This window comes from Lycium barbarum, chromosome 5 (assembly GCF_019175385.1).
Source record: "Lycium barbarum isolate Lr01 chromosome 5, ASM1917538v2, whole genome shotgun sequence".
In the NCBI taxonomy this organism is placed as follows: Eukaryota; Viridiplantae; Streptophyta; class Magnoliopsida; order Solanales; family Solanaceae; genus Lycium; species Lycium barbarum.
Window position 1 is genome coordinate 134,832,840 of NC_083341.1, and position 20,842 is coordinate 134,853,681.

A 20,842-nucleotide genomic window follows, 5' to 3' on the forward strand; every position below is an offset into this window, starting at 1 on the left:
ATTACAAATCTGTAGGATACGTTCTACAAACAAAACCAAATAACTAAAGCTTTGTCCAACAGATTTGTAATTGTTGCAATAGATTGCCTACTTGTTCCAACAAGTGTAGAACTTGTTGCAACAACTACAAATCTGTTAGATATCTTCTACAAACGGAAGCAAATAACTGAAGTTATGTCCAACAGATTAGTGAGTCGTTGCAACAGATTGTCTACTTGTTGCAAAAAGTGTAGAACTTGTTGCAATAACTACAAATATGTTGGTTATCTTCTATAAACAGAACCAAATAACTGACACTGTAACACCCCGCATCTTGGAGCTGAGTTTAAGCCTATATCATTAGAGTCCTAGTGGGTTGATAGGCCTATTTTGGGCAGCGATAACTCCTTGATCCGTTGCGAATCTGGAAGAAATTCCTTGATGAAAGTTGTAGCCCTATTAAGTTGCTTTCCAACGGTATATTATGGGTATTAAACAGACATCTGTGCAAAGAGTTATGCCCGTTCGACTGAAGCCTGTTCGCTGGAAAATTCGTCTGCGTTACGGTGACTTTACGGACCGTAACTCGTGTTACGGGCCGTAACAGTGAGCCGTAACACAGAAAAAATTTCCAGAACCTCACTGGAAATTTTCTCCAAGATACGGTCCGTCCTTCGTGTTACGGGCCATACTTCGTGTTACGGACGGTAACAGTGGACCGTAACACAGGGAAAATTTTCAGAAACTTACTGGAAATTTTCACCAAGGTACGACACCAAGTTACGGTCCGTCTCTTGTGTTACGGGACCGTAACATGGGCGTATCTTGGTCCGCAATTAAGGTTCGGGTCACCCGACTTCGGGAGGCCATAACCCTATCGTAACTTGAGAATTTGATAAAACTCAAAGAACAAAAGTTGTAGATAATTGAAATGCCTTTCCAACCATAGGTTGTGGGTTCACAGGCGACATCGGGATAGGGAGATATGGATGTTTTAAGACAGAAAAGTCTCAACCCATTTTCAAGTTGGGTCAAACCCATTTCCCCTTGGTATATAAGGGAAATGAAACCCTAGCAGCCCCATTTTTCTCTAAAATTCAGATTTTAGAGAGAGGAAGTGAGAGAGAAGGGAAACTAGAGAGAGAAAGTAGAGAATCAACCAAGTTTAAGGCCCTGAATCCCGAAGCTCGTGAAGGATAAAGTGTAGTACAAGTTGTTGCCGTCATTTTAAGCTAAAGATCGGACTTAGGGGTGTTGATTTCATGGTGACTACCCAAAAAGGTAATGTTTCTACTCCCTAATCACTTATAGTTGTGAATTGATGAATTCTTGGGAGAATAATAGTTGTGTATTGATGAAGAGAATTATATGAACTATGCTAGAGTTGTTGGATTGTTGACTTGGGATTGTTGTATTCATATGGGTGATGAAGAATGATGTTAATAATATCTAATTGAGATTGTAGAATTAGCTAGAAGTAAAAGAATGAGGATTGGGTGAAGAAAACACCATTAATGAGGGTTATAGAGCTTCATGCCCACTAAGTGTTTGATAAAATGCTTAGATGAACAAAACATGGATATTGTTGCTAATATAGAATCCCTATGACTTGTATTGCTATAGATTGAAGTTGAAGGGATTGAAGGACATTGTGATACGCTCAAAAGCGGGAAGTTAAGGTATGTAGAACTTCCATCCACATGTGGGAATCTCTACGTTCTTCCCCATGATCCGTTTCGTAAAATCTATGAAGTTCAAATCCTAAGGCATTAAACCCAACATATTGGTAGCCCGTAATTATGTATGTATGTACATGAATTTCGTATCTATGTTCGTTATTGTATTCTTAATCTTCCATTTCGGACATTAGGGATCCTAGCTTAATCCATGAATCATGAATCCTTCCTCATGTGTTCTCATTATGTTCATATAAAATTGTATGATTTTATTTTACAAATCACAAGCATGTTTTCAAGTCAATTACAAATATATGATTATGAACTATTGTATTACTCATAAATCAAGAACATGTTTACAAGCTATTTAATGAAACCATGTTTACAAGTTATTTCGTGAAATCATGATTTCAAGACAAGTACAAGTAAATTCACGAAAGTCATGGGCTTCTTAGCCAACTATATTATGTTCATGTTTTTGGGAGTTGCACGAATTACCGAGAAGGCTCAGATAGCCTGAAACTATGTAGCCACCATAGGACAAGGATCGCTCAGTCCAGTTAGAACGATACCTTAATTTCACACTGAATGGTTCCATCAGGTACGTTATTACCTTATACCCTGGCAAGGTATATGGGCTCTGCTGGTCCGGCGAGGTACCAGACTCCACGTATCCACGTGGTGATATCATGTGTCGGTTTATGAAATGCTCTCCCTACTTATCATGTTTTACTCATGTTATATATATATGTACTCATGCTCATGCTCATGTTCATGTCCAAGTTTTCAGTTTTAGTTCGTATCATGTTATTCCTTGTCCCATGTTATTTCTTCCGGTTGCTTTACATACCAGTACATTCAATGTGCTGACGTCCCCTTTTACTGCCCGGGGGCCTGCATTTCACGATGCAGGTACGGATTTACAGGACGACGCTTCTGATCATTAGAATTTGTTCGTACCAGCTTATTGGTGAGCCCCACCTCATTCGGGGTTTAAACATTGTATTTCTCTATTTAGTTTTGCATCTAAAGGTATGCTGGGGGCCTTGTCCCAGTAATTATGTTTTTCAGTCAGACTCATGATAGAGGTTTCATAGATTAGACAAGTCAGTTATGTTATGTCAGACATTTGGAGTCGTATAGCCATTTGGGCTCACTCATGTTTAAACAAGTACTTTATTAAGTATCATGACTTAATACGTTTTATAAAAGCTCATCATGCATTCACGTTATATTTCGCATATGTTATGCATCATAATGATTCAGCAAGTCATGTGGTTCGCTCGGTCACATGTAGTCAGGCACCGAGTGCCGTGTTACGTCCAGGCCATGGTTCGGGGCGTGACAAAGCCTGGTATCAGAGTCTAGGTTCAAGGATCTTTAGGGAGTCTATGAAACCGTGTCCAGTGGGGTCTCTTTTATATGTGTGAGGGCCCCACACATATAAATAGTTGACCACCAAGACATTCAGGATTGTCTCATTTCTTTCATATTCTAGATCGTGTAGTTGGAGCAGTATTTTTAGGATGGCTTCCTAATTCGTGTGTGTACGTGTTTTCAGAAAATGCCTTACAAAAGAACTTACAAGAAGAAAAATACAGCCACCAGCCAAAGGGCTGCCGCCGAAGTAGCTCACGAAGATACTGTTCCGACTCAGGCAACAGCTCCAACCGCCTCTACCATTACACCTCCTAGTGTTTCAGACAGGGATGTTAGGAGTGCTATCAACATGCTCACCCAGCTGGTAGCAGCTCAGGCCCAACGTCAGGAATCTGGGTCAAGTTCAGGAGGTAATGAAGAGTCTTCTAAGGCTAAGGATTTTCTCAGAATGAATCCCCCAGTATTCACGGGGACGAAGAAAGATGAAGACCCTCAGGACTACATTGATGCTCTCCAAAAGATCTTCAGGATTATGACAGTTACCGAAACCGAAGCAGCTACTTTTGGAGCTCCTCAACTACAGAGCATTGCTAACACGTGGTATGAATCTTGGGAAGTGTCCCGAGGTAAGAATGCGCCTGATGCTACATGGAATGAATTTGCTAGTGCATTCCTAGACCACTTTATGCCAGTTGAGCTCAGAGAGGATAAGGCTGAACAGTTCTTGAAGCTCAAGTAAAATGGCAGGCCAGTTCAAGAATACTATTTGGAGTTCGTTAGCCTGGCGAAGCATGCCCCACACATGGTACCTGATATGAGGGCAAGAGTGAGAAGATTCATTGGAGGTCTTGATTCCCATTTGTATGATGGAGCCAATATTATTGCATAGAATGGGACAATGACTATTTCCAAGATGGTTGCTTTTGTTCAGGGCAAGGAGACAAGGCTAAAAGAGGAAGAAGCCTTACAAAAAGAGAAGGACAATGAGTTCAACAAGAGGGTCAAGTTTACCGGACAGTTCAGCGGGAACCGAAATAGGAAATTCTTTAAGAACAGGTCAGCAGTAGCTGCTTCGTCCACAGCAAGTGCCCCACTTCCTAAGTTCCGCAATGATAAGAGGCAGAATTTCAGGCTATCAAGTTCGTACTCTTAAGCTAGTGGGGGTCAACCAACTTATACTTATCCGATGTGCGGCAAGTGTAATAAGAGACACTTAGGTAATTGTCGTGTGGGTACTGATGCCTGTTTTAGATGTGGTCAGAAGGGCCATTTTCAGAACGACTGTCCATCAGCCAGGCAGGGTACTGGAGGTAATGTGACGCAAACCATAAATTCAGCAGTCCCTCGTAATAATCAGGCCCAGCAAGGGAGCAATGCAGCTATGCCTGGAAACACAAGCGGGGGGCGAAACCGATTTTATGCATTGACAGGTCGTCAGAATGCAGAAGCTCGAGCAGATGTTGTTACACGTACTCTAACAGTTTTCACTTTCGATGTATATGCCTTTATTGACCCAGGATCCACCCTATCTTATGTAACCCCTTTTGTTGCTAAGAAATTTGGTATTGAACCTGAAAAATTGTATGAACCCTTTGAAGTGTCCACCCCCGTTGGGGAATCACTCAGAGTTAGACATATGTATAGGGGTTGCCCAGTTTTAGTCTATCACCGCAGAACCATAGCTAATTTAGCGGAATTAGAAATGGTAGACTTCGATGTGATCATGGGTATGGATTGGTTAGCTTCATGTTATGCCATAGTATGTTGTAGAACTAAGGTGGTAAGATTCGAGTTTCCTAATGAGCCAGTCATAGAATGGAAGGGTAATTCAGTAGTACCTAGGGGTAGATTCATTTCTTACCTAAAAGCCAAAAAAATGATTTCCAAGGGCTATATCTACCACCTAGTTCGAGTCAAGGATTCAGATGCTCAGACTCCAACTCTTCAATCTGTACCAGTTGTAAATGAATTTCCGGAAGTCTTCCCAGAAGATCTTCCAGGAGTCCCTCCTGACAGGGAGATTGAGTTCGGAATTGATTTACTTCCCGATACTCAGCCGATATCTATTCCGCCATACAGAATGGCTCCAGCAGAGTTAAAAGAGTTAAAAGCCCAGTTGAAAAATCTATTTGATAAGGAGTTTATTAGGCCTAGTGTTTCGCCTTGGGGTGCACCAGTTTTATTTGTCCGAAAGAAGGATGGTTCTTTACGTATATGTATAGATTACCGTCAGCTGAACAAGGTCACCATTAAGAACAGGTACCCTCTTCCTAGAATCGATGACTTATTTGATCAGCTGCAAGGCGCCCAATGTTATTCCAAGATTGACCTCAGAACAGGCTATCATCAGTTGAAGGTTAAGGAAGCTGATATTCCGAAGACAGCTTTCAGGACCCGTTATGGCCATTTTGAATTTCTTGTTATGTCATTTGGGTTGACAAATGCGCCAGCCGCTTTCATGGATCTTATGAACAGGGTCTTCAAACCTTATCTGGATTTATTCGTCATTGTCTTCATCGATGATATTTTGGTGTATTCCCGTAATGAGGCCGAACATGCAGAACATCTCAGAATAGTGTTGCAGACTCTTAAGGATCATGAGCGTTTTGCAAAATTCTCAAAGTGTGAGTTTTGGCTTAAATCAGTGGCATTCTTAGGCCATGTGATCTCGGGTGAAGGTGTTAAAGTTGACTCTCAAAAGATTGACGCCGTAAAGAGTTGGCCCAGACCCACCTCAGTTTCTGATATAAGAAGTTTCTTGGCTCTGGCAGGCTATTATCGATGCTTCGTAGAGGGATTTTCTTCTATCTCTGCTCCGTTGACAAAGTTGACTCGGAAGAAAGTTAAGTTCCAATGGTTAGATGCTTGTGAGCGAAGCTTTGAGGAGTTGAAGAAGAGATTGACTTCTGCTCCAGTTTTGACGTTTCCAGAGGGAACTAAAGGATTCGTGGTTTATTGTGACGCTTCGGGAGTTGGTCTCAGATGTGTCTTAATGCAGCATGGTAAGGTTGTAGCTTATGCATCCCGTCAGCTCAAGGTTCACGAAAGGAATTATCCGACTCATGACTTAGAGTTGGCAGCTGTAGTTTTTGCACTTAAGATATGGCGACATTATTTGTATGGGGTACACGTTGATATCTTCACGGATCATAAAAGCCTGCAGTATATCTTCAAGCAAAGGGAGCTAAATCTTAGACAGAGGAGATGGCTCGAATTGCTTAAGGATTATGATGTGGATATTCTTTATCATCCGGGAAAGGCGAATGTTGTAGCTGATGCTCTTAGTCGGCATTCCATGGGGAGTTTAGCCCACGTGGATGTGGATAAGAGAGTCATGACCAAGGAAGTTCACCGTTTGACCAATCTTGGAGTTCGACTTTTGGACTCCGAGGATGGTGGTGTGGTTGTTCAGAATAGTGCTCTTTCCTCTTTAGTAGTTGAAGTTAAGGAGAAACAATTTAGTGATCCCTATTTATTGCAGCTGAAAGAAGGGATTCACAAACATAAGACAACGGCTTTTGAACAAGGGGGAGATGATGGTACCTTGAGGTACCAAGGCAAATTATGTGTCCCAGATGTAGATGGACTCAGAGAGCGAATCATGTCAGAAGCTCACAATTCCAGGTATTCCATTCACCCAGGTTCCACTAAGATGTATCATGATCTCAAGGAGAATTACTGGTGGAACGATATGAAGAAAAATGTGGCAGATTTTGTAGCTAAGTGCCTGAACTGTCAGCAGGTGAAAGCCGAACACCAGAGGCCTGGTGGCTTGGCGCAGAATATTGATATTCCTGTTTGGAAATGGGAAATGATCAATATGGATTTTGTATCAGGTTTACCTCGTTCAGCTAGGAGGCATGACTCTATTTGGGTGATCGTTGACCGACTTACTAAGTCAGCACACTTTTTGCTAGTCAAGACCACATATTCAGCAGAAGATTATGCCAAGTTGTATGTTAATGAGATTGTCAGTTTGCATGGTACACCAGTGTCCATTATTTCAGATCGTGGTGCTCAGTTTACAGCGAACTTCTGGAAATCCTTTCAGAAAGGATTGGGTACCAAGGTGAACCTCAGTACAGCTTTTCATCCACAAACAGATGGCCAGGCAGAATGTACTATTCAGACTCTGGAGGATATGTTGAGAGCATGTGTCTTGGACTTCAAGGGTAATTGGGATGATCACTTACCACTCATTGAGTTTTCTTATAGTAACAGTTATCATGCTAGTATTGGGATGGCACCATTTGAAGCTCTGTATGGGCGAAGGTGCAGATCACCAATTGGTTGGTTCGAAGTAGGTGAACCAGAGTTGTTAGGATCAGATTTGGTTTATCAAGCTATGGAGAAAGTCAAGTTAATACAGGAGCATTTGAAAACAGCTCAGAGTCGCCAGAAGTCTTATACAGATATGAGACGAAGGGATTTAGAATTTTCAGTTGATGATTGGGTATTCCTTAAAGTCTCACCCATGAAAGGTGTTATGAGATTTGGCAATAAAGGGAAGCTAAGTCCCAGGTATATTGGACCTTACAGAATTTTACGAAAGGTCGGTCTAGTAGCTTATGAACTTGAGTTTCCACAAGATTTGGCTGCTTTACATCCCGTGTTTCATGTGTCCATGTTGAGAAAGTGTGTAGGAGACCCATCGTTGGTTGTTCCTACTGATACTATAACAGTTAAGGATGGGTTGACTTATGAGGAGATCCCTGTAGCCATTCTTGACCGTCAAGTTCGCAAGTTGAGAACTAAGGAAGTAGCCTCAGTAAAGGTCTTATGGAGGAGCCAGAAGGTTGAAGAGGCCACATGGGAAGTCAAAGAGGACATGAAATCCAGATATCCTCACTTGATTGAAGAGCAGGCAGATAGACTTCAAGGTAAATACCTTTAATTTTCATGTCATGTCCCTTATGTATTCATGCCTCACGTTTCACGTTCAAGTTCATGTATTCACGTTTCCATGTAACCAAGTCATGTTAGTTCAGTCTCCATGTTTCATGTCATGTTTCCTTCATGTTCATGTAGTCAAGCTATGTCCAGCCATATTCTTAACCATTATCCATCATTCGAGGACGAATGATCCCAAGGGGGAGATATTGTAACACCCCGCATCTTGGAGCTGAGTTTAAGCCTATATCATTAGAGTCCTAGTGGGTTGATAGGCCTATTTCGGGCAGCGATAACTCCTTAATCCGTTGCGAATCTGGAAGAACTTCCTTGATGAAAGTTGTAGCCCTATTAAGTATCTTTCCAACGGTATATTATCAGGATTAAACAGACATCTGTGCAAAGAGTTATGTCCGTTCGACTGAAGCCTGTTAGCTGGAAAATTCGTCTGCGTTACGGTGACGTTACGGACCGTAACTCGTGTTACGGGCCGTAACAGTGAGCCGTAACACAGAGAAAATTTCCAGAACCTCACTGAAAATTTTCTCCAAGATATGGTCCGTCCTTCGTGTTACGGGCCGTACTTCGTGTTACGGACCGTAACAGTGGACCGTAACACAGGGAAAATTTCTAGAAACTTACTGGAAATTTTCACCAAGGTACGACACCAAGTTACGGTCCGTCCCTTGTGTTACGGGACCGTAACATGGGCGTATCTTGGTCCGCAATTAAGTTTCGGGTCACCTGACTTCGGGAGGCCATAACCCTATCGTAAATTGAGAATTTGGGAAAACTCAAAGAACGAAAGTTGCAGATAATTGAAATACCTTGCCAACCATAGGTTGTGGGTTCACAGGAGACATCGGGATAGGGAGATATGGACGTTTTAAGACAGAAAAGTCTCAAACCGTTTTCAAGTTGGGTCAAACCCATTTCCCCTTGGTATATAAGGGAAATGAAACCCTAGCAGCCCCATTTTTCTCCAAAATTCAGATTTTAGAGAGAGGAAGTGAGAGAGAAGGGAAACTAGAGAGAGAAGGGAAACTAGAGAGAGAAAGTAGAGAATCAACCAAGTTTATGGCCCCGAATCCCGAAGCTCGTGAAGGATAAAGTGTAGTACAAGTTGTTGCCGTCAGTTTAAGCTAAAGATCGGACTTGGGGGTGTTGATTTCGTGGTGACTACCCAAAAAGGTAATGTTTCTACTCCCTAATCACTTATAGTTGTGAATTGATGAATTCTTGAGAGAATAATAGTTGTGAATTGATGAAGAGAATTATATGAACTATGCTAGAGTTGTTGGATTGTTGACTTGGGATTGTTGTATTCATATGGGTGATGAAGAATGATGTTAATTACATCTAATTGAGATTGTAGAATTAGCTAGAAGTAAAAGAATGAGGATTGGGTGAAGAAAACATCATTAATGAGGGTTATAGAGCTTCATGCCCACTAAGTGTTTGATAAAATGCTTAGATGAACAAAACATGGATATTGTTACTAATATAGAATCCCTATGACTTGTATTGCTATAGATTGAAATTGAAAGGATTGAAGGACATTGTGATACGCTCAAAAGCGGGAAGTTAAGGTATGTAGAACTTTCATCCACATGTGGGAATCTCTACGTTCTTCCCCATGATCCGTTTCGTAAAATCTATAAAGTTCAAATCCTAGGGCATTAAACTCAACATATTGGTAGCCCGTAATTATGTATGTATGTACATGAATTTCGTATCTATGTTCGTTATTGTATTCCTAATCTTTCATTTCGGACATTAGGGATCCTAGCTTAATCCATGAATCATGAATTCTTCCTCATGTGTTCTCATTATGTTCATATAAAATTGTATGATTTTATTTTACAAATCACAAGCATGTTTTCAAGTCAATTACAAATATATGATTATGAACTATTGTATTACTCATAAATCAAGAACATGTTTACAAGCTATTTCATGAAACCATGTTTACAAGTTATTTCGTGAAATCATGATTTCAAGACAAATACAAGTAAATTCACGAAAGTCATGGGCTTCTTAGCCAACTATATTATGTTTATGTTTTTGGGAGTTGCACGAATTACCGAGAAGGCTCAGATAGCCTGAAACTATATAGCCACCATAGGACAAGGATCACTCCGCCCAGTTTGGACGATACCTTAATTTCACACTGAATGGTTCCATCAGGTACGTTATTACCTTATACCCTGGCAAGGTATAGGGGCTATGCTGGTCCGGCGAGGTACCAGACTCCACGTATCCACGTGGTGATATCATGTGTCGGTTTATGAAATGCTCTCCCTACTTATCATGTTTTACTCATGTTATATATATATGTACTCATGCTCATGCTCATGTTCATGTCCAAGTTTTCAGTTTTAGTTCTTATCATGTTATTCCTTGTCCCATGTTGTTTCTTCCGGTTGCTTTACATACCTGTACATTCAATGTGCTGACGTCCCTTTTTACTGCCCGGGGGCCTGTATTTCACGATGCTGGTACGGATTTACAGGACGACGCTTCTGATCATTAGAATTTGTTCGTACCAGCTTATTGGTGAGCCCCACCTCATTCGGGGTTTAAACATTGTATTTCTCTATTTAGTTTTGCATCTAAAGGTATGCTGGGGGCCTTGTCCCAGTAATTATGTTTTTCAGTCAGACTCATGATAGAGGTTTCATAGAATAGACAAGTCAGTTATGTTATATCAGACATTTGGAGTCGTATAACCATTTGGGCTCACTCATGTTTAAACAAGTACTTTATTAAGTATCATGACTTAATACGTTTTATAAAAGCTCATCATGCATTCACGTTATATTCCGCATATGTTATGCATCATAATGATTCAGCAAGTCATGTGGTTCGCTCGGTCACATGCAGTCAGGCACCGAGTGTCGTGTTACGTCCAGGCCATGGTTCCAGACACTATGTCCAAAAAATTTGGATTAAATTGGGATCTTTTTGTATTTTGTAAAAAATTAAAAAGTTTAAAAAAAATCATTTTGGACCTCAATCTTCTTAATCCCAAGTGTAATCCCACGAGTCATCTATGATAATTTCAAAACTAAAATGTCACCAATAGCTAATTCTTCCTCCCTTCTGTGTAATGATATATATATATATATATATATATATATATATATATATATATATATATATATATATATATATTCCTTCCCCATGCAAATTGATGGAGCCCACTTTTACTTTTTTTTCTTTTTAGTGTGGGCCCCCCTATTTCCCTATCTGTGTCTCTTTCCTCTTTTCATAAAAATTATCCCCACTTTTTGTTGTGGGTCCTATATTTTCTTGTGGAAAAGTTGACTCCCTCTTTTTCTGTTATGCTGATGTGTGTGTATATTTATCAAATTATGGGACCACCAAAAATAATATTTCCCTCCAATGTCACGTGTTCTACCCTTCTTGTTAAAAATCTGTTTTTCTTTCTTGTCTTTTTATCATGTATTTTTTCATTTACCTTTTACTTAAATACAAAAAATAAGGCATATTTAATAACTATTCCTAGATAAAGAAAAATATACTATTTACAAAAAAATGACTAGCTACACAAAATTAAATCCTAAAAAAAAAACATATTTTTGTAATTTTCATTCTTTTGAACACAAAACTTATACTCTAAAAATAGTAAATATTTTTTTCTTTTTTATTTTCGCAAAATAAGCCTACTAAATAAAGATAGAATAAAATCGCCCCATCAAAATTAAAATTAAAAGAAATATTTAGACTCTAGAAGGTGAAACACCCCGGGGAGGGTCAAAAAACACGTGTCTACACATTGTCATTTTTTCTGTCTGGCGTCGCAAGAGAGGGAAGAACGGTTCTACGCAATTTCGTCAGCATCTTGAGGTAGAGAGCAGATATTTTGGTTTTCAGGTTCCCGTTTTCACCTATGCTGAACTTAAGGAAGCCACCAACAATTTTGATCCATCTAATGAACTTGGAGATGGAGGTTTTGGAACTGTATATTATGGTAAGTTTATCTTTGAACATAAGAATTATGTTAAAAAGGCACCAAATTCCAAAAGGTAAAAGTAGCATGTGTCCATGCTCACCGTGGCGAAACCAAGAATTTCGCTACGGGTGTTCAAGATTTAATATATATGTATAAAATGCAAATTTTGATGTTTATACTTGGTATAATTTTCAATATACGCTGTATATTTTTTGACGAAAAGTGTTCAACTAATCACTTTTCACTATATATGTTGGAAAACTCAGTATCTCATTGTTCTTGCACATTATGAATTAGGAAAACTATATGATGGAAGAGAAGTTGCAGTAAAATGCCTCTATGAGCACAACTGCAAGAGAATGCAACAGTTCATAAATGAAATCGAGATTCTTACTCGTTTGAGGCACCAAAATCACTACTAAAAAATCCTGATTTACCTACGGAATTTATCGAGGGACGTCCATCGATAACCAGGATTTACCGAGGGACGCCATCGGTACTAGGCTTGTGGGTAATTTGACCCTTGGTAAATAATATCGAGGGACACTCTCGGCAAATACCGATGGAGACCCTCACACATCCCTCGGTACTTCCCTTCCCTCACATTCATGCAAAATTAAATATACCGAGGGATGACCCTCGATACTTAAGAAATATATATAATATTGATATATTATTTACTGAGGGACATACATCGGTATATTAATGTTAATTAAATTAAAATTTTAAATACACCGAGGGACAACCCTCGATAAATAAAATATTTAACAATTATATTTTTCATTTTACTGAGGAATGTCCATCGGTAAGCTAAATGAAAAGTACTTTGATATTTGAAAATAATGAGGGACGTCCCTCGGCAACCTGAAAATCTGAGATTTGCAATTACACTTATTACCGAGGGACTCTATCGGCAAGTCCCTCATTATTTCTAGTATTATTTTGGCAAGCAATGCCTATTCTTTCTACAGTACCTGCTATATTCTTATATTTCAATAGCCGATTCAATAGAAACTGAAACACAACCAATAATAGCCATCAAAACAATAATAAAAATACTCCGAAATAATTCATACATTAAAATTAAGCCAACAAACATCGTACGAATCTAACCAACTTCGACGTTATGCAAAAATATATCACAAGCATCCCACTAGACTTCAAACAAGCCAAAGTAACATAAGTTGGAACAAAAATAACAAAAAAAAATTTTGGTGAACTAAGTTGTTATATTCATATTCAAAAGCATCAAGCAAATGCAAACTTTACAAAGAAAAGGCTAAAAACTCCAGACACTGCAAAATAAAACTAGTAAGAGCTGGGAGTTTAAAACCATGAGCAAAAGACTCAAGGCTACTAAGCCACTGAGTGGGAGCCAATGAAATCTAAAAGGGGGATAATATCATTCACAGGGGATAGATTTCTCCAACTAAAAAGGTTAACTAAACACTTTGATTTTAGAGAACAATTAGGAGTTGAAGTCCCATCAAAGATCTGTTGTTCCTTCTCTGTCCATAAACACCAAAAAACACATGCAGGTATCATTTACCAGATCTTGTTGATGGTTTTGTTCACTTTCCATAAGCTCCAACTTTCAACTGCTCCTTTTAAGCTATATGGGATTGTCCAACTGATTCCAAAATTTTTTGTAAACATGTGCTAGAGATCTGCTGCAACAGGGCAATGCAAAAAAAATATGTCGACTGACTCTTGACTCTTTTTGGCACACATAGCATCTGTTCACCAAATGGTCAAACAAAAATAACAACTGACCTCTAATACTCCATTTCAGTCTCTCCATACTCTCTATTCTCCTGATCCTCATCATCTCCATGCTCCTGATCCTCCTCATCCTCTCCATCATCATGATCGGGGCTCGGGGGTAGAGAACAGGGCAACTTGATGAGGTTACACACTTGGGCTTTGAGTTCCACGTCTGACTCAAGCACTATGAAAAAACCAGTTCATTATGAAAAAACCAAACCAATTCAATCATAGATTTCAAAAGAAAAATAAATAGAATTATGTGGAAAAAGAGAGATAAAGAAGGGAACCACAACTGGCGACGACAAAACTGTTCTGGTCTTTGTTTTTCAGCAACAACACAACAACAATAGCAGTAGTGAAGGCAAGAACTCTAGCGGATGCTGAAAATTAAGCAACCACAATTTGCAAATTAAGTAACTACAAGTTGCAACAAAATTTATACTTCATGGACTAATTAATAACACAGTTAGATATCTTAACTATTATGCTGACTATGTTTAGTTGTAGAGTGAATTCCTAAAATTCCAATTCTTAGAAGAGTAATATTCATATAGCATCACTGTGATTAGCTAATTACTGCATAATGAGATTGAAGTTTATTACTAAACAACTTTTACTAAAAAAAAGTCAAAGACTACCTGAATAATTTTTATGGCCAAACGGCACCTAAAGTTTCACACCTTGAAATGAAATCAACAAAAATATTCAGCAAAAAAGAAACACAACTGTCTTCACCTGTACATACATCCTAGATTACTTTCAGTAGATACAATATTTAACATTTTTGAATCCCATTAGTAAGACTTTGGTCTTCATTTTCATTCCTTCTCTGCCCATAGGTCTGTCTTTTACAGTTACATTCGGCCCTCTAGAGCATATGTAGTATTCATGTAGTAGTCCTCAAAGCTTTTCTCTGATGCGGAAGGAATGTAAACAGTAAGCTTTACGTAGACTTCATCTAATTCATAACTTGTTTTGTATGGTGAAAAGACTAGTTGAAGATTGTATTCTCTAAAACCATTGAACCCTTTCGAGTCTTTCTTGAAGAGAGTAAAAGAATTTCTTAGTGTTGAGTTTTTCAATATGACCAGACATCATGACCAGATAACTTACCTGCTAGAACAACAAAATACAATTGACAGCAACATCACACATAAATCCGAGAGAGAAGAGCCGTAGAAAGCATACAAAAATCCTGAAAGTACATGCAAACACAGAGCAAACACGTAAGTCGGCTTCTCAAAATACAGGTGCTAATATCTAATATAAATACAATAAGGGAACTGCTATTAGCAAACTTTCTAACGACATGGGTTGTTTATGAAAAACATTCCTGACTCCACTAACGAATAAAGGAGAAGACATAAAAACTTAACTAACTTAAGCATTTGTAATTCGTTTCCATCCCAGAGTTCAAGCACGTATTTGACAAAAAAGAATACAGAAACTTCACCAAAATATTTAGAGATCTTCAAAGAGGCAGGAATAACAAGAACGTAAGAGTTGTTGCTATCATCAGCTATGTTGCTCGGATTCTCCAAAATTAATGCCGCACATGTGTCGGATCCTCCAAAAAATGCACTACTTTTAGAAGATCCGACATGCATTCAATGACATTTTTAAAGAGTCCGACAAGTATAGATCATCAGCATTGGTGATAGTTTACAGCTTACCTGCACTGCATTATTAGCATTGCCAGATTCTGATAGTGCCATTAAAATGAACTCCTACCTCCATCATCTCTTCCACCCTAAGTACTAAACTGCTACTACTATTAGTTTGTTGTATAAATTATAGGGCCAAGTATTACTGTAAGATTAGAATTTTGTGTTTTTAGTTTAAACATAGTTACAGTCTCCTAGCCATTAAAAAGATACAATTACTGTCTCTTGTTTCATTACAATGGTACTTATTGCTTCTCTTAAATCTGTACTGCTTTTAAGCAAATGATATTTCTGAAAAATGCCACTTTGGTTAATGTGTCACAAGGACTTTTATCTTTCTATTTTAACGGTCTTGAGCATTCAAATCATTAGCAAGTTGTCTGGGCTTGTTGAGGCTATAAATAAAATCCTTCTGCTTTATTATTCTACTCTTCCTCTTTTATATCTATTTAGCACCAGGCACAAGTAATACAAACCTAAGGAGTTAGGGAAGTTACCAAAACCAGTATTAACTTGGGGAAATGTGTGACTCTTTAATCAAAGAGAAACATTAACATTTGCTATCTCAATAGACGAATAGGACTTTACCTAATTTCGCATCGCACCTTTGCGTGTTGCCAGGAACCAAGCAGAGTATGAAAGTATGCCCACTATCCACAAAATTTGCATAATTACTGACTGGACTGTAAATTCTGAGAAGGAAGGGTAACGTTAAAAAAGACGTCGTCAAGCTCCACATAAAAGCTTTTTAATCTGCATGTTAATAACAAATAAGGTTAACCAATGCGCATCATTTAACAACTTAAAACATCTTTAATGTTTCCATATAAGATAAAATTCAACTTTCTTATTCCACCCATGATCTCCTAGTAATGCAACTTCAACATAGATAAAATTTGTTTTGATAACAAACATCTATTCCTTGTAGTTCTTTAGAGAGAAAAATCAATGCAGTAACACATAGTAGAGAATTAATATACACAATAAATCTCAATATAATCGGACAACTTACAACTAAGAACTAAAGAATTAAGTACCACTTCAAAACCCAAAAAACTAAAATAACAAATAGTTAAGAAATTGTATTATCCTAATTATTTACGTTGCCCCTTAATGCTTTTTCTACTTAAAAAGAAAAAAGTGGTTGAGATGTCGAAGAACTTTTCTATCGGCATAGCAAGCATTGGTATCTAAAATCTTGTACAGAGTGCATTTTTACCTAATAAGCAACCACAATTTGCCTAATAAGCAACCACAAACCCCAAATGAATTCTGATTTGGGGTTTTTTTGTGAGAGTATTTTCATTTTTACGTAATAAGCAACCACATAGCAGTGTTGTTTTCACCAGCACTACATCAGGAACCAAACCACCATTTAGCATTAAGTAAAAAAGATCCAGCAAACCTGAAAATACTCTCACAAAAAAACCCAAATCAGAATTCATTTAGCATAAGCCTAAAATGTTTAAAAATTATATCTTTGCACATAAAAAACAGGAAATTTAAGCAACAGATGCAATCAAGATTCTTCCTATTAAAATCTAGAAAGATGACAAATTTTGAGCTGAGAATACTTCAAATTCCTTCAAAATAATTGCAGTAATTAATGACTTCAAATAATAAACCTTACCTCTTCAAGAATATAGAAAAAACCCTAACTTTGTCTCCACTTTGAAATTGCAAAGTCAATTTTTTTGCTTTGTGTTCACTGTTGCTTCCAATTCCACAAATTGGGTATCTTCTGCCCTGTATTCTCAAACTAATTCATGTCTCTTAGCTTTCCTCTGTTCGTGATTGAAGTGGCGCCGTTGAGAATTTTGCCTGTGATTGAAGTGGCGCCGTTGAGAAGAGAGCAGCACATAATATAAGAATTTTGCCTGTGATTCTTATTGTTATTCTCTGTTCGTAGTCCTCATTCTCTGTCCTCCGAATGAATGAGCATTCCATTTGGCTAGGTTAAAAGTGCTCTATTATTCTTTTGGCTAAAATAAATGGCGCCTAAGTCTCCCGGTTGTTTTTCTTTCCCAACTTTTTTCAGCTCCACTTAGGTTCTAGCGCCTAAGTTTCTTTTATTCTAGCCTTAGTTTTTTAATTTTTTTTTAACACAAATGGGGATGGGTAATGGAATGTATATACTCTCTCCGTTTCAATTTATGTGAACTCATTTGACTTTATATGAAATTTTAAAAAATAGAGAAAACTTTTAAACTTGTGATGTTAAATGAGTCACATATATTTTGTGTGGCTATAAATCATTGCATAAAGGTAAATTGTTTCCAATTATACAAAGAGATCATTCTTTTTGGCACGGACTAATAAAAAAATAAGTTCACATAAATTGAAACGGAGGGGGTATAAAACTATTTATAATCTTTGAGATAATAAGTAAATAAAAATATTAAATTTAGATAATAACCATCAAATTTTGTAAAAAACTTGCAAAACAATTTACTTTAAAAAAATTGATAACTCAAATTAGCCTATTTTAGATAGAATCACCAGTTGAATAAAATTTTAACTTAACAAAAGATATATTATATATTTGTGAAGACAAAATTGAGATTGTTTTAATAAAATATGAATTTATTATCAAAGAGTGAAAATAAAATTTTGTTTAGGAATGCAAACCAAATTATCTCCAAACAAATCTAAACGCATAACTTAATATTTAAGATATGCATTAAGAATTATATGTCTGAATCTAAAAACACATATGAATACTAAGATATTGTGTTAAGGTCTGAATACTACATTATTAAGAGTTAAGACAGTTTGCTTTACAATATCTGAATGTGTAAAATATGTCTTTATTTTAAAAAAATTAGTATGAAATTTAATACAATACAAAATGAATTCAATATGTTATCAATAAAATATTTTTTAAAATATTATATGAAGGCTGGTGTGGTGGCAATACTAGAGGTGGTCTTGTAGGTGTCAACTGAAGATGGTGTCGACTAATGGTGGTATTGTAGGTAGTAGCTAGTGGTAATGAATGCTGGTAGTAGTTGGTGGTGGTGATTGATAGTGATAGCTAATAATGTTTGTAAATGACGACGGTGATTGACGATACATAGTAGTGAACGATGACGGTGATAGACGATATATAATGGTGACTGATTGTGGTGATTGCAGGTAGTCATGAACGATGGTGTGTTGTAAAAATGGTGGTTGGTGGTGATGATTGTAAATAGTGACTAGTGGCATTGTACGTTGATTATAGTAATTGATAATGGCAGTGGTTGTGAGTAGTGACAGTTAATAATGGTAGGCAGTGACAATAATTGATAATGATGGGAGATGTCGTAATGGTAGCGATAATTAAATGGAGGAAACGATGAGCTGCCATCTTTGTAGAATTTTTTTAATCGACATTTTAATGATATTAAGACTTTGTTACAGATCTTTAATAATCATTCGGACTCATTAAGTAGTTGTAACATAATAGATTAATATCACAAATACAATTTCACATACTGTAATTATTGACGTATACGCTAATCAATCAATAATATTTCTTAAAGATACCACTCATGCACTATATACTACTTAGTGTAATTATCGATTTATAAGTTAATCAATCAGTATTACTTAGAATACCACTAATATACTTCTACTTACTAGAATTATTATATAATGGACTTATCAATCACTAACATTACTAAACAATACTTCTAATACAATGCACTTTAACCATTGTCAATTTATAAGCTAAACAATCATTAACTGTTATTAAGGATGCCAATAAGAACACTTCTATTTATACTATCACTTTTTAAACTTATCACTTATAACATTCTTTAGAGTGCTATCACTATACACTTTTACTCGGTACAATAAATAAGTGGTACTAGTTAATTTTCTTATGATAAGTCTAGAAATGTAATATAACTGAAAAAAGAAAAAAAAAACTTTAAACAATTACCGAGGGACTTACCAATTGACACCATCGCTATTTTTTATTTAAAAAATATAAAATAATTATTTATTAAATACTCAATTTTACATATTTAATTTACCAAGAGACGTCCCTCGGTAATTTCAAAAAGAAAACTCAAAATAATTATATCTACTCTATCGAGAGACTCCCTCGGTACATTTTATTTAATTTTCATTTATTTTTTATTAACATACTGATGGTGTCCCTTGGTACAGGAAAAAAGAAATTCAAAATATTTATATTTATATTACCGAGGGTCTCTCTCGGAAATTTTAATTTATTTTTTATTATGTACCGATAGAGTCCCTCGGTATAGTCAATTAAATGTTGACTTTAAAAAAGTCAAATAATTTACCGAGGGATGTCCCTCGGTATCTTTAAAAAATAATTAAAAATTAAAATATTTGACTTTTCCGAGGGACGCCGTGGCAAAGTACCTCGGAATAGTGACATCTAATTTGTCCCTCGGTAACCCGCGTAGGTAAATAGCTTGTTTTTAGTTAATCTTGTGTCCCTTTATGGCTGCACATCAAGACAAAGCCGTGAACTTCTCCTTGTTTATGAATATATTCCTAATGCAACAGTTTCTGATCATCTCCATGGCGAAAGAGCAGCAGAGGGAATGCTCACGTGGCCCATCCGCATGAACATTGCAGTAGCAACAGCCAGTGCATTGGCTTATCTCCATGCTTTTGATGTAATTGATTGCGACGTCAAGACTAATAACATCCTTCTTGACAACAACTATCGTGTCAAAGTTGCAGATTTTGGGCTCTCGAGGCTTTTCGCTAATGACGTTTCTCACATATCAACCGCTCCTCAAGGGACACCTGGATATGTTGATCCTGAGTATCACCAATGTTAGTTATCAGCTGACTGACAAAAGTGATGTTTATAGTTTTGGCATTGTCCTAATCGAGCTCGTATCATCAATGCAAGCAGTGGATATAAGTAGGCATAAGCACGAGATCAATTTGGCTAACTTTGCGATAAACAGGATACAAAGATGTGCATTTGATGAACTGATAAATCCATCTCTCGGGTCTACGTCAGATACGCTTGTTAAGAGAATGACCAGCTCTGCCGTGAAGCCATATTACCATTCTATTACTTCAAAAGAAACAGTTAAAAAGGAGCATTGGACCTTCTGGCCCTACATCACGCTGCCTATTCATATGTAGTGGCAGTGAAGCCCTATTCGGTGGTCAGGAGGACACAAAACCCGGCTACCATTAACAGGTGGTGCCATATTACAAAAAATGGAAGTAGAAAGCACAAGTGAAAGATAAAACTAGACAGTCAGACAGGTTTTGTTCACATGAGTAAAACAGTGAGAATTACTATATCCTGTCCTTTTCTAAGACCAAGTCAATCATAAGATAAGTGGCAAATTTGTCCAATATCTACTCTAGAAGGCCCCCTTTTTTATGTTTGTTTCTTCAAGACTTTGATAATAAGTTCCAAGTCAAGATGAGAGTGTTGGAAAATTTTGGAAGATCAATCATTTTCTTTGAATACAAGTGGAGAAAAATCCCTTTTTTTTTTTTTTTTACTTATTTTAACTTTGCTT

General features: G+C 37.2%; 1 long non-coding RNA gene and 1 pseudogene across 7 annotated transcripts; one reads left to right on the forward strand and one right to left on the reverse strand.

Annotated features, from left to right (window-relative positions):
• Window positions 1–20,453, forward strand: part of LOC132639861 (LEAF RUST 10 DISEASE-RESISTANCE LOCUS RECEPTOR-LIKE PROTEIN KINASE-like 1.1) — a 68,391-nt pseudogene extending 47,938 nt beyond the window's left edge.
• On the reverse strand, window positions 13,005–17,386 carry LOC132641704 (uncharacterized). 7 transcript variants are annotated; one of them, XR_009582940.1, is made up of 4 exons: window positions 16,963–17,386; window positions 15,921–16,085; window positions 13,962–14,863; window positions 13,005–13,849 (listed from the first exon to the last, which is right to left on the reverse strand). It is a non-coding gene; the product is annotated as an uncharacterized LOC132641704 (long non-coding RNA). The 7 variants fall into 7 exon arrangements; XR_009582939.1 differs by having other exon boundaries at window positions 13,956–14,863; XR_009582935.1 differs by having other exon boundaries at window positions 13,005–13,568; window positions 13,675–14,863.
• Window positions 20,454–20,842: the final 389 nt, after the last annotated feature.